The 13,068-nt window shown below is 42.3% G+C and overlaps 1 non-coding gene across 1 annotated transcript; it reads right to left on the bottom strand.

The window, feature by feature from the left end:
• Nucleotides 1-4,140: 4,140 nt before the first annotated feature.
• On the bottom strand, nt 4,141-4,212 carry Trnap-cgg (transfer RNA proline (anticodon CGG)). Its single transcript has one exon. It is a non-coding gene; the product is annotated as a tRNA-Pro (tRNA).
• Nucleotides 4,213-13,068: the final 8,856 nt, after the last annotated feature.

Below are 13,068 nucleotides of genomic sequence, written 5' to 3'. Positions count from 1 at the left end.
TATCGTTATCGGTTCGTAAATATTTCACACTAACCTACATATAGTACGCGCATAGCACCAAGTGAATGAAATTCGTTCAAAAAAAATTTCCCTAGCACGCACCAGATACACGCGTTACCGGACAAACGCGTCTGGAAATCAATTTCCGCGAAATATTTTGCAACCTTTCCCTTTGGTCTTTCCCTTTTGTAAACCGCCGACGGCCGGAAGCCGGAAGATAGTGACGCCGGTACATCGTCGGTGCGTTAGCGAAAAGCACGTCCTTGAGGATATGTCGGTTCCGCGCCGCGAATCGAACGTTCAATAATTTCTCTGCGCTTTTTTGGTGACGCGTTTGCTTGCTATGCGCTGCACGTGTCACGTTTCAGGAACGTCCGACTGCTGCATCCCATCCTCCCCCCCCCCCCGCCCCCTTGCCTTCTCGTGGCCCATAATGAATGTTAATCAGATATGCTATGCCAAGTGTGTGATGTATCGAAGCTCGTTTTGCTTCTGCATTCTCGTTTCGACTTTAGTCCATACTGTTTCACATTTTATACCAAGCCTCCTCCGTTGGAGCTCACACCGTTCGAACGATGCATTAATCAAACTTTTATCGAAAAGCCTTCCCCATGGGCCGAGGAAGACCAACCAGGTCCGGGGGAGCGCCGTGAATCCTCGACCGAACTGTCCATACGCATAAAAGTTCATCGAGTATGCTCTGGGAAGGTGAGATGATTCCAAGAGTTTTTTTTTTGTATGCAAAAGTGCTTTGAATCGATCGACGTTACCCAAGCGACGTTGGACACCGGGCGAGCATACCGTTTGTGCTGTCCCGTTCCGTCGGTTAGTCGGCCTCCGTACGATGTGCGAGGGAGTCAGAGCCGCTCACCGGATGATGCGATTACTGCGCGGATCTCCTTTCGTTGGAAAAACGAGCGAACGAACGTTCGACGTCCACGAGTGCCCCGGGATTGAGGGATTACGAGAACTGAGTGTTTTATTTCGGTAACTTTCTTTTTTCCTTCGCCAACTTAAAGTATACGAACCGTGCTGAGTTGAGCATGTTTCAAAAGGTGTTAAATTGTGGTAAAAATTATTAAAATTTTAGGAAACTATTATAAAGTGGGATGTTCGAACCATTCTGTTCTTAACAAAACACAGCGAAGGTGAGAGCATTTAAAAAGTCGTAAACAAAAAGTGTTCCCAACAAAGAAGAGGCTGCTCATGTCGTGGGAAACACGGTTTTCATTCGTAGGTTTTGGTCCTTCGAGCTAGCAGTTATCACTTTTACGAGTTGATGTTGTTTGTTTTTATTATTCCCTTCGGCAGATAGTCGAGTCCATAAACACTACACCGGATGTAACGTTTTAGTTCCATCGGCAGACAGGCTCGAGGGCTCCCAAACAATATTGGCTGCACATACACCAGGCGTGCTACAATTTCTGCACGCTTCAGACGAGCGTTTTCATTTGCGCATTTTTCATGCCAATGTTGCCAACATTTTTTTCATCCTCCAAGCACTACCTTGTGGCTGCGTTTTTTATTTTTACGAACAGTTTGAAGTTCGAATCTCACGTTCCTCTCGTCTCCAACTCATCGGACGGTGTGCATCAGCATATCGTATCAGCATTTACGTATGCATCCGCATGTCCTGTTGTCATCGGTCCGAAAAGCATCCGAAAACGGCTTTTCTTGTTTTATTTTAATTTTCTTACTTCGTACGTTCGGTTCAAAAACGCGGATCCAGGTGCCGCAACGGTGAAGGCCGTGTGTGTGTGTGTGTGTGTCTGTCTTTAGGTGAGAAAAACGTTCACCGACGATTCCCCCGAAGTGCAGTCGCGCGAGTTTGACATCTGTCATCTGCACTGGCAGCGCAATGATAGCGCTGCGACAGTTATGACCCATCCGGGCTGGGTGGCCCTGTTTATAGTTTTCTGTGTTTCACGTTGCACCAAAAAATACACCACGGTTTAGTGTCGTTGTAGTCATTTTTTTGTTGACGAAAAAGCCGACAAAGGATGAGCCTTCGTTCGATGAAAAAAAAGAAAGAAAACCAGACACACACAAAAATCGACAATCCCGGGTTGGTTTTCGTTCCGGTGGGAACATTTTTCACACCTCGCTACTCAATGGATACGAACAGATCGAACGTTTTGGATGCAGTTTTGTTTGTTCGGGTTTTTTTTTATGAGCTTCTTATGCATCCTTACCTTCCTGTGTGGCATCCTTTGAAGTTAGTTGCGCAAAATGCGTTTCCCTTTTACCATCATTCTACCTTTTGGCGGTATGGTTTTTCCTAAAACTATTTCAGTGTGCATTTAAGCTCATTCCCAGAAGATCTTTAAGGTTATAAACGGAGACGTTTGCAAGGTGTCCGGAGACAACCGACGAAAAGAGCGATATTCTTTTTTCAAAAAGCTCAACGCAAAACAGGTTTTCCATCTTTTCCCTTTTTAGTTTTCGACTAAAGGATGCCTTTCCCTCACGGCCGCGCGAGCGTGGACATTAATAAAGCACCGGCCCAAGCCGGCCGATGGAAATGATGATTGATTGCATTTGATTTCATCTATCAGCGCTGAACAGCGTATTGCAATATTCATTCGACACGTCATCGTTCGGACCAAAAGTCTACCACGCAAAACGGACGTCAGCGTGCAAACTGCAAATGTTTGCCACCCGCCCCCGGGGGGTACCCGAAACGATGGACGGTCCGTCTCATCAGACGATGTATTATGTCGCAGCCAGAACCGTGACCGGGAGTGCTGAATGCTGCGCTTATTGCATATGCACTGGAGAAATGTGACGTGTGAATGAAACGTTAAATTAATTCGTGCAATTTGACGGATGCATGTTCGTTTTTGGAAGTGTTATAAATGCAACTTCGACGGGTTCAAGGGAGGTCTTAAATTTTCATCTCCATTCTGATGGTTGATGGCTGGATCCAATATGGCTGGCGGACTCTTTCCTGAGTTCTGATTTCAACTTAACTCAGGAAGGAATGAGAAGTTCATCCTTCGTCCTGATGACGCCCAGCGGGTCAGGAGTATGATGTTAAATCTTTTTCAGGGACATCGAAACTGACTATCGCTCACGTAACGCTCATTACCGGTGCGAATGCGTAGCGCACGGGTCGCATGACCTCCCGATTGTGATTTGGTGGGTGTTTCGCGCTAAAATTCGATGTTTTCATTGCAAACGCTCATTTGCGAGATGACAGTAACGGTCCGCAGTCTCCCCGGCGTCATGGTGGATGGTGATTGGACCAAGCTGGGGATATACGCCCCATGGCGCCAGCACGGAAGAGTGCTGCTTCCGTGTGGATGAGACGTTGAGTACCCGGAATCGCGCACCCCAGTCCGTCCGATGGTGATGGGTTTCACGGCAGCGTCTCGGGGCCAACGACAACGATACACACCTCTACCTAGGCTGTCCTCCTACGAACGGTGTGGTGTTTTTCCTCTGTAGATCATGCCGCTCGTGGACTCAATTCGGCGGGTTCCGCGAATATTTCGCCGCGGCACCCTTCATCACGTACTCACGCGCGCGCTCGGAAGACCACTCGGACGCGCGCTCGAGGACACTCCTCCGGAGATCTGGCTCGTTCTCGCGAGGGAACGCAGCGCGCGCGCGGGGTATCTCCCGGTGTCACACACGGCGTGCGCCCCCTCCCCACCGGTCGCGATCTGAATGGGCTCCGGACGCGCATTCGGGTTGGGTGTGGGTTCTGTATCTCGAGAGTGCAGGTTTATTGAGATCGAGTGTGTGCCGCAGCTTCGCAGCGTGCTCGGGCACGCAGGGCATCGGTTGGCAGGTAACCTCCAAATGTTGCTGATCGCCTGGTAGCTGGTGCACTCAGCTGGCCGTCTCTCGGTTCACTCTCTTTCTCACGGTCATACTTTCTGTCAGTTTCTCTGGACTGTCAATCATACATTATCGTTAAGCTAATCAAAATAATATGTGCTAAAATACCAGCATACCAGCAGATAAGAGATGCTTTGACTGAAGCGTCAATAAGCTAGTCACGAATCATTACATTTTGAAGGAAAATTATTCTAACACTCTTATGAGATAGTTGTGTTTCACAACCATCCACGTAACTCACATAAATTAAAATTAATACTGTCATAAAAAAAAACATTTCACCATTTTTCACAACTGGGGCTCGTCCGGGATTTGAACCCGGGACCTCTCGCACCCGAAGCGAGAATCATACCCCTAGACCAACGAGCCGACGAAATTCAATCGAATTGTTTGGAAAACATTTCGCACAATCAACTTGGCCAACCACGAAAGTTACGATTTTATCAGTTGTAAAAATCATACCAACCGTATCATCACGATAGAAGCTGATATTTCTATCACTAAACGTACTTCTTCCATTTGTGTGTTTTTTTTTTGTTACATTCACACCATTGTCCACGGCAATTTATTGCTAAACAAGTTGTAACCGAGCTGGAAACAACGTGCCGCTTTCCCCGTCTTGGAGGTTAACAAAACGATAACAAAAGCAAAAACGAGCCGAAAACATTAAACAGTGCCGACATAATAAAATATGTCTTAACATCATTATCGATCACTTAAAACCGATTGCTTTGCCTTTTCCGAAAACCCGGAGGCGAGGCCAGGTGGATGTTGTACTAATGTTTTCACCGTCCAAAAAATCGGGGGCGCACGCATACTGGCGGCCCGTTGTTCCCCGACAGTTGTAACATTTTCCATTCCGTGTTCCGCTCCGCGCGGGAAATCTCAACACTTCGCCGCTTGCCGTACGTCTTGCGCTCGGCGCGTGTTGGTGTGCCGAGAAAATTTATGAAAATGTTTTGCTGGCCCGCTTTTGAACTCGAGATCCATGGCGCGGGCATGATTTTCTTCTCAGATCGGGGGCCAAAACCGTTGGCATGGGATCGAAATGCAGCCAAGTGCTGGTCGTCGTCGAAGAAAAAGGAAAATAAAGGAAAAAAGAAGCCGAAGACGAAGGGCTAGCGAAGGGAACTGCAATTTGCTCAGAATTTATCGTCCAAATTGTCTCTCGTCAGAACGCTTACTTTTCCCACTTTCAGCACCCAACTCGCTCCACACCAGGCCGTTTGACGTTGAAAGGAAAACTTCCTTTCAAATTATTTTTCCCCAACCCAGTCACTCCTGCCGCTACGCGTTTGTTTTTCTCCCGATGGCCCGTCTTGCTGCTCTCACCATTGCTTAGCATAAATTTTCCGACTATTTTTACTGCCCATTTGGAGGCCAATAATGCAACAGCTTGGCGTAACAGCGCGGGGGGCATTCGGAGACGACGCGGCCGAGGTTTTCTCCCAAACTACGCCAAACGTCATCGGAAAACTTCGGCCAAATGAGAGCCTTTCGGGGGAAATTTGCTGTGGTGAGATATGTGTGGCTCCTAACGCCGTCTGCTGGAAAACATCCAGCACCTCGTGCAAAGGCGAGGATTCCTCACGAAATCTTGGCACGAGAAGAGCAAAAAAAGAATGCAGAATTACGGCGAAACTTTCCCTACGAGCCCTAAGTCATTATCCTGCTTTGCATGCAGCACGGACGTTGCTCTAATTAAATTGCGAACTGATGGAAAAACGATTTCCCTTTCTACGGTGGAGCGACACGCACCGGAAGGTCTCGCCTTGGCATGATGGACTTTCGCTGGAAAGATGTCCCAAGAAGAAGGCGTGCGGCGGTAAAAGTCGTAAGCAACGAAAGTAAGTTGACTAATTAAAGTTTCCAGTCACTCTTTCAGTCTGGTGAAAAGTTTTTTTAAATATCTTTCTCTGACCTTGGAAAGAGACCATATCTTAAAGGTTCTTTCATAGGTCCAGCAGAGTTATGAACTTCGCAACTATGGCACGTCCGTAATCTTGACACTCATAGAAAAGTTTTTCCTACATTATCAACGCTGTAGTTCGGAGCAGAAGCATGGAGTTTAACCAAGGAGATGTAATTTGAATAGCCGGGCAGATTTATCTTTCAAAACTATTCGTAAAAATTATATTAACTCTTTACATATCGTACTATTGCTATGTCACGTTCTTAGACCTGCTTCCTATTAATAATTTTGACAAATTCTTCACGCATAAAACAACCTTCCAAAAAGACACGATAACGAGGAAGATGAATTGCCAGGAGAATTTGAAAATAAATGATCATGCACCACCCTCAATCGACGAAACTGATGAAGATATCCACTTTCGACACCTTGAATCAATCGGTTGACCTGACCCCTGCCGGATACTAAACGAGCGCTAGAGTGCGCATTTTCCAAAGCTCAACGCATGTGTCCTTTTCACGTTCCACTTCGTCGGTAATGTATTCGACTGAATTGGGCCAGTTTTTCTCGTTACACTGCCATCACGATTGATTAATGAAGCGAATTGAGCCACTCATAAATCATTCGCCGCCTTTGTGTGGTTGTTTTTGTATATTCGTACAAACAATCGTGCGGGAGGTGGAGGTGACATGAAAATTACTCACCTCAACCTGCTAGCATTGTAGATGAATGATAAGCCGCAGATCGCAATGTCGCTGGATTGTAGCAATGCGAGGGAGTATTCAAAATGTAAACGAAAACTAAACGAAAGAGGTTGGCAATATTATTTTAGAAAGTGAAAAGTATGTTCGTCAAAACACCTCTTCTATGAGGGTGTGATCTGGGAACCACAAAAGAACATCGGAAAATATCATTTGACCTCAAGGGTTGAATCTCCAATAAAATACGGTTGAAAATCAATCAAAATCTCGTAACAAGCAATGGGAATTCAAACTGGTACAGCATCATAAAACATATCTAGCCAAAACTTTGATAGCCCTTTTAAGATGATTAAGAACATAATGTAAATTAAAATATCAGGGATTTGGTGGCATTTCATGCGCATTAAAGTGATTTGAAAATTAGAGAAAAATATGATATTCTTCAATCTTTTGGCGGAAAGAAAACGACTAAACATATAAACATTCAAGGTCTTTATTGAAGGATGCTTTTAAACTATAGTTTCCGCCTTTTGCTGGACCAGACAAAATTGCGTTGGATATTTATTGGACATTCACGTGAAATGGTGATTTATCGGTGGATTAAGAAAGACATTTTGTCGTTGGGGGGGATACGATAATTGGAGTAAGAAAGATGCATACAAAGAAGAAGAAACTGCGGATTTTGCATCAACGATCTTCTCTTCTTTCTGATAGAAGCTTATTTTAGCGTTTCAACATTGTTTGAACTATCAGGAAAATAAGCTTGGTTTCGGTCAAACAAACAGAACTTAAATTTCTGTTATACCAGAAAAACAAAATATTTTCGGTTTCTCGCACCTTTTTGTATCTTTCATATCACCAAAATAGTTCCCTTTAAATTGGATTTGACAACGTGTGTGTGCAGCGATTAAAGAAGAATTTATATTAAACAACCTCAACTTAGCTTGATTTGGATGAAATATACGATTAGCAATTAACTTGCCATGGTTTTACCATCCAAATACGTTCATCATCATTGCTTCCAACGACTGCGCAGAGCACATGTCTTCACACTCCGTCTGCCACGGACAATAGCTTGGAACGGAGCCTTCCGGCCAAACAAGCCTAACAGCAGCTACACGCATCTTCCGATACGTCAGCCTACGCCCTGCCCTTTCCATGACGTGCCCCACAGTTCTTTCCATCGTTGCTGACAGCTGTTCAACCATTCATATAAAGGATAAGCTGATGTATGGCACTTTCGGAAGGACACCGGGCCATGCCGCGCTGAATGCCGGAAGCGGCACTGTTTGCTTCACACCAGGAAACTTTCGACGGAACATTTTCTCCAACTTCCCCCCCCCCCCCCCCCCTCCTCCACGCCCGTGAAAAGCGAGCGGCACTGAGTGACTGAAGGAGAAAATAAATTTACTTTCCATTGTTCGGTGACGTCGGCTTTATCTCGTCCCGGGGCGAGGGCGCCAAGGAACGAAGTCTCTCATCCAGCTCAGGACGTGTCGAAGACAAGCAACAAGAACTTTCCGTTCGTGCGAAGGAAGCAAGGCAGGCTGGAAATTTTCTTCTCGTACATCCACTGCTTCGGGGATCCCACCGACGAGTCCTCCGGGCAATTCGAGTGAGACAGATAAATCAATAGCACCAACGGTAGAGCATCTCAGACTTGTTCAACGCTCAAAGTCAATTCTTCCAATTTCGCATTGCGCCAAAGTGGCAAGGACTTCTCGGAGGACCGCTTGAAACGCGCGGGGTGGTGCGTATTGTTCTCTTGAGCGTCGTCTCAAACCTTTTCCACGCCGCCGAAGCATGCCGTTGTGTTGTAGTTGTTGCTTCGGGAAGACGCTCAGGCAATCCTCTGGGTGTAAGAATAATTTGACAGATTAATAGAAGCATACCCTCGCTCTGGCGCATCCTCCCGTGGCCCTCGATCCATTTGCTTCTTCTTTTCACTTCTACAAAGCGAGATTGCCCCCAGCGTGGAGCGCATGGAAATGGAAATTGTACAACTTTTTCTTTCGTGACACGCTCACGTTTTGCTACGCACGAAATGGTTAAGATGTCTATCGAAATATATTCCAGCGATATGGCGGTGGAGATGGTACAAATTAATGCGTTGGGTGCAAGGGAAAGACAGTTGGCCCCCTTTATGCGCCTTTCGGCGTGGAAAAACTTTTCTTTTGCAAACTTTTGACACTCCGGAAGAAAGTGCCAGTGTTCTGAATCCTTAAACCAAAAAAGTTTTAATAAGAAGCGCGAACGATTTCAATGGGTTTACCTGCTAAAACCATTTCAAACATTATAATATCTTACCAACTTCAATGCCTTTTGTTTAATATCTAAAGTAAATTCAAATGAAAATATACCACGAAAGTGATATTCCAAATAAAACAAAATATTTACTTTAATGAATATCGAATGAATATGGAATGAATGTCGAATGTCGAAAACAAACAAATTGAAGCTCCAACAATCTGATAACTGTAAAGTAACTCCAGATACTTCTTTTCTCATTGAAGGGAATTTACGATTGGCCTGCGGATTATACTACATCGAAGCCGATTTAAATTAAAAGTAATTAACTGCGGTGACAGCTTAAAAATAAAATGCTAATTCCATACGATAATCGGTCGATTTTGATTGTCACCGTTAAAATTTGGAAAGCTGAGGAGTTGTTTTTTCTAACGATCATGTATTTGCTAGAAGGTGCCAATGTTTGGAAGGTAAAATATTGTCCCAAATTATGTTATTGCTTTAGTTGTTCCGAATAAAAACAACAGTAGACCGATATCAAAATTTGTCGAATCAGACGTATTTTTTAGGAACTGGTGTTAAGACTCTGAATGCAATTACTATACAAGTATACATTACTTGAAACATATAACAAGTTATTTACAATGTTACGATTTCAAGATTTCGAGTCGTACAATTTTAAAGTACAATTAAATAAAACAAGTCTGTAGCATCCCCAAGCTGTATTCATTACTTACGATAGCCAAAACTAGTAACAACTATCAAAATGTAATGAAAAGCTATATTTTGCATAATCACCAGTCCTTTTAACCCTCGGCTACCGGAACATACTCCCTTCAATGGGGGATCGCAGCTATAGTGTGCCGAAAACTAGCTTAATCAGTTTTCCAACGACGCATGTGTCTGTCATTATACATGAATTTAGTTGTATCATTATTTATTCATAGACCATATGTACAATCCATTATTACGAGAAGTTATGTTTGTGTGGTTCCGAAAACTCAATGAATAGGAAAGTGGAATAAAACAGGGATGAGATAGGATATTGAGAGAATTTTATGCAAACTAGAAAGAGGTCGAATTTTCCTATAAACTATAACGCATCTTTTTTCATTAAACACATAATTTAGGACGTCATGTAGAGCTGTATAGAAACATATATTTAAGATATCTGCCTAATAAACTTGCGTAATATTTAACGCGGTTTAATTGAGTGCATATTTTATCACCTTTGGTGATGATTCTTTTCCATAATCTTTTCCGTTAATCGGTGGGCTAATGAAAAAACTCTGCAATTTAAAAGAGCTCATTTAGTTTTTTTTTATCATTTCAAAGGGGAATACTACACCGTTTTACTTGAATCGTAAAACATTCGTATCCTAGCTGTAAATCCTCTGCTTCTACTCATTCCATTTGTTGTTCTTTCAACTCGCTATCATAAATGTCTCTATCTTCCCTCCGTACCGTTTTACCTTTTCCCTTTGTAAACCAAAATTAACCTGAGGCCAAAAGTTCAAGGTTCACCTCAAGCGAAGAATCCTCCATTCTATTCAGCCTCGGTTAGAAATCCTTTTTTTATTGCTGCGAAAATCTCAATTTGAACACCAAGCAGTAAAAAAAAATCCTCCATTCGTAACAGGTTACGTGTACGATGAATTTTTAATTTCCCAAATTGGCTTCACCCTAATTAAAGAGGTTTTGTACCGAAGTGATACTGTGGTGTTCTTCCAAATCTTTATTTTTCTTTATATACTGACGTCTTCGTATCGTGACGTTCGAACTAAACTTTAGTGGCTTTAGTTTAAGTAGTTATTTATTAGTAACTTCTTGGATCTTTCGTAACGCGCTTTTGCTTCAGTTTTGGTTGACTCGCGAATGATCCTTTTTGCCTCTTTGCCCCTGTCCTTTTATATCTATTCCTATCACTAACACTAGTATCTAACTATAATTCCTATAACTATAAATTCCTATCACTAACACTAGTTACTAGTACTATAATTCCTATAACTTTAATTCCTATAACTATAAACTAAACATTTGCTTAGTGCCTACATAAAGGCGCTACACCTCCCCCCTTTTATAGATGAAAATTATGCTCTTGCGTAGAATTTTCATCATTTAATTAACCTATTCTTATGTACTACGCTAGTTTTATTTGTTACTTTATTTTTTATAGTACAGTTTGGGTTATCGATATTCGTAATTATATATGGACCTATATATAATGGGTCTAGTTTTCTTTTGTTTTCGTTTTTTAAATATACCAGGTCTCCTAGCTTTACTTTAAGTGGATTGATCTTCTGATTTTCTGTTTCCTTTCGATTTTCTTTTCGCTCAACTAGATTTCTCCGCGCCACTTCATTCGATTTTTGTAGCTTGTACTTCATTTCATTATAGTATTCATGGTGGTTGTACACAGGTTCTATTTTTTTTAGCATATCTTGTGGTAAATTAGCTTTTCTTCCAAAAACTAGTTCGAATGGAGTGTAACCGGTATCGGTATGGTTAGTGGTATTGTATGTAAATTCATAATATTTTACCCAGTCGTCCCAATCGTCCCCATGCTCGTTTGTAAATGCTCGTAGGTACTCATTGAGAGCTCTATGGTTTCGTTCAAGCGCTCCCATGGTTTGAGGGTGGTAGGCAGTCGCAAATGTCTGCTTGATTTTCAATAACTCACTTATTTTTTTCAATATTTGATTATTGTATTCCAACCCCTGATCAGATCTAAATTCCACGAATTTTCCATATTTCAATACTACATTTTCTACAAGTGCCTTGGATATGGTGCTCGCCTCTTTATTGCTGGTTGGTATCTGTATTATATATTTTGTCAAGTCACATTGGACCGTTATAATGTATCTGTTGTTATTTACCGTCCTTGGCAATGGACCAACCGTATCAATTGAAATAACTTCGAATGGCTTAGCTGGGGTTGTTGTTACCACTGTTTTTTCTTTAGTGTGTCTGAGAGTTTTGCTTGTCTTGCACCTTTGACAATTTCTTACAAAACTTTTAATTTCCTCTTTCATGTTTTTCCACTTGTAGTTTGCTCTAATTTTTAAATAAAGTCGATATTGGCCTACATGCCCCCCTGAAGGTAGCATGTGATAAGTTCTTAGGATTTCATTAATCTCTTCTCTTTTTGTAATCCACTTGGGTGGAATATACGCGATAATTTCACAACCGGAAATGGCTCTATTAGCGATTTCCTTTATGGTTTCATACGCATAGTTATTGAATATTTCGTCGTTTAGAGAGATGGCAACTTTATTTCTATTAAATCTTTTCGCTATTGAGCATATTTCTAGAAGAGCAAGCTCGATCGCCTGACTTCCATTTTGGTTATTTGGAATAACGACATTGCCTAATTCTTTGTTGTAATTATGATTACACAGTGAAAGTTTTGTAAAACCTTTGTGCATATTAGTCTGTATTTTTAGTAGCTTGTCAACTTCTGAGGGATTCTCAGTTTGCCAAAATGATGGAGTATTGGTATATTTCTTTTCAAGATGTGCCGTCATTGGCACTGGGATTTCCTCATCATTATTGGTTCTAGTCATTGATCGTGTTTTCACTATTAATGTTTGATTTTCAGGACCATCACTTTGATTTTGTTTTAAAGATTTCAGCTGCTCGGATGTAAAAGTAATTCTTGACAGGGCATCTGCTCCTACGTTGTTTTTTCCCGGAACGTATTCTATTTCAAAATCAAACTCCTCGAGATCTAGCCTCATGCGAGTTAGTTTTGACGTAGGATTTTTCATGTTAAATAGGAAGACTAGGGGTCTATGATCGGTGCGAATCTTGAATTTCCGCCCATAAACGTATGGTTTAAAGTAGTTGACCGCCCAATGTATGGCAGTCAACTCCTTTTCAATGGTAGGCTTATTTCTTTCACCCTTGGTGAAACTTTTAGAAGCGAATGCCACTGGGTGGTCGTCTTCGTGATAGACTTGCGAAAGTATGGCCCCACACGCTGCATCTGAAGCATCTGTGGTGATAATGAACTCTTTTTGGAAATCAGGATACTTCAGAATTGTAGGTGACAATAGTTTGTACCGAAGAGTATCAAAGGCTTCTTGACACTCTTTTGTCCAATCGAAGGATTTCCCTTTTTTTTGTAATTCATTGAGGGGTCTTGCGATTTTTGCAAAATTATGGATAAATTTGCGATAGTAATTACAGAAGGCGACAAATCTTCTGGCGTCTTCTGCATTACATGGTTTGGGGTAATTTTTTATTACTTGAAACTTGGAGTCGTCCGGATATATTCCTATGTCTGTAATTTTGTGTCCCAGATAAGTTACCTCTGTTCTGAAAAATTTACATTTTTCTGGGTTTAGTTTAAGGCTGTACTGCCGT

This window comes from Anopheles ziemanni, chromosome 3 (assembly GCF_943734765.1).
Source record: "Anopheles ziemanni chromosome 3, idAnoZiCoDA_A2_x.2, whole genome shotgun sequence".
NCBI classification, from domain to species: domain Eukaryota; kingdom Metazoa; phylum Arthropoda; class Insecta; order Diptera; family Culicidae; genus Anopheles; species Anopheles ziemanni.
This window is presented reverse-complemented; position numbering and strand designations above follow the sequence as displayed.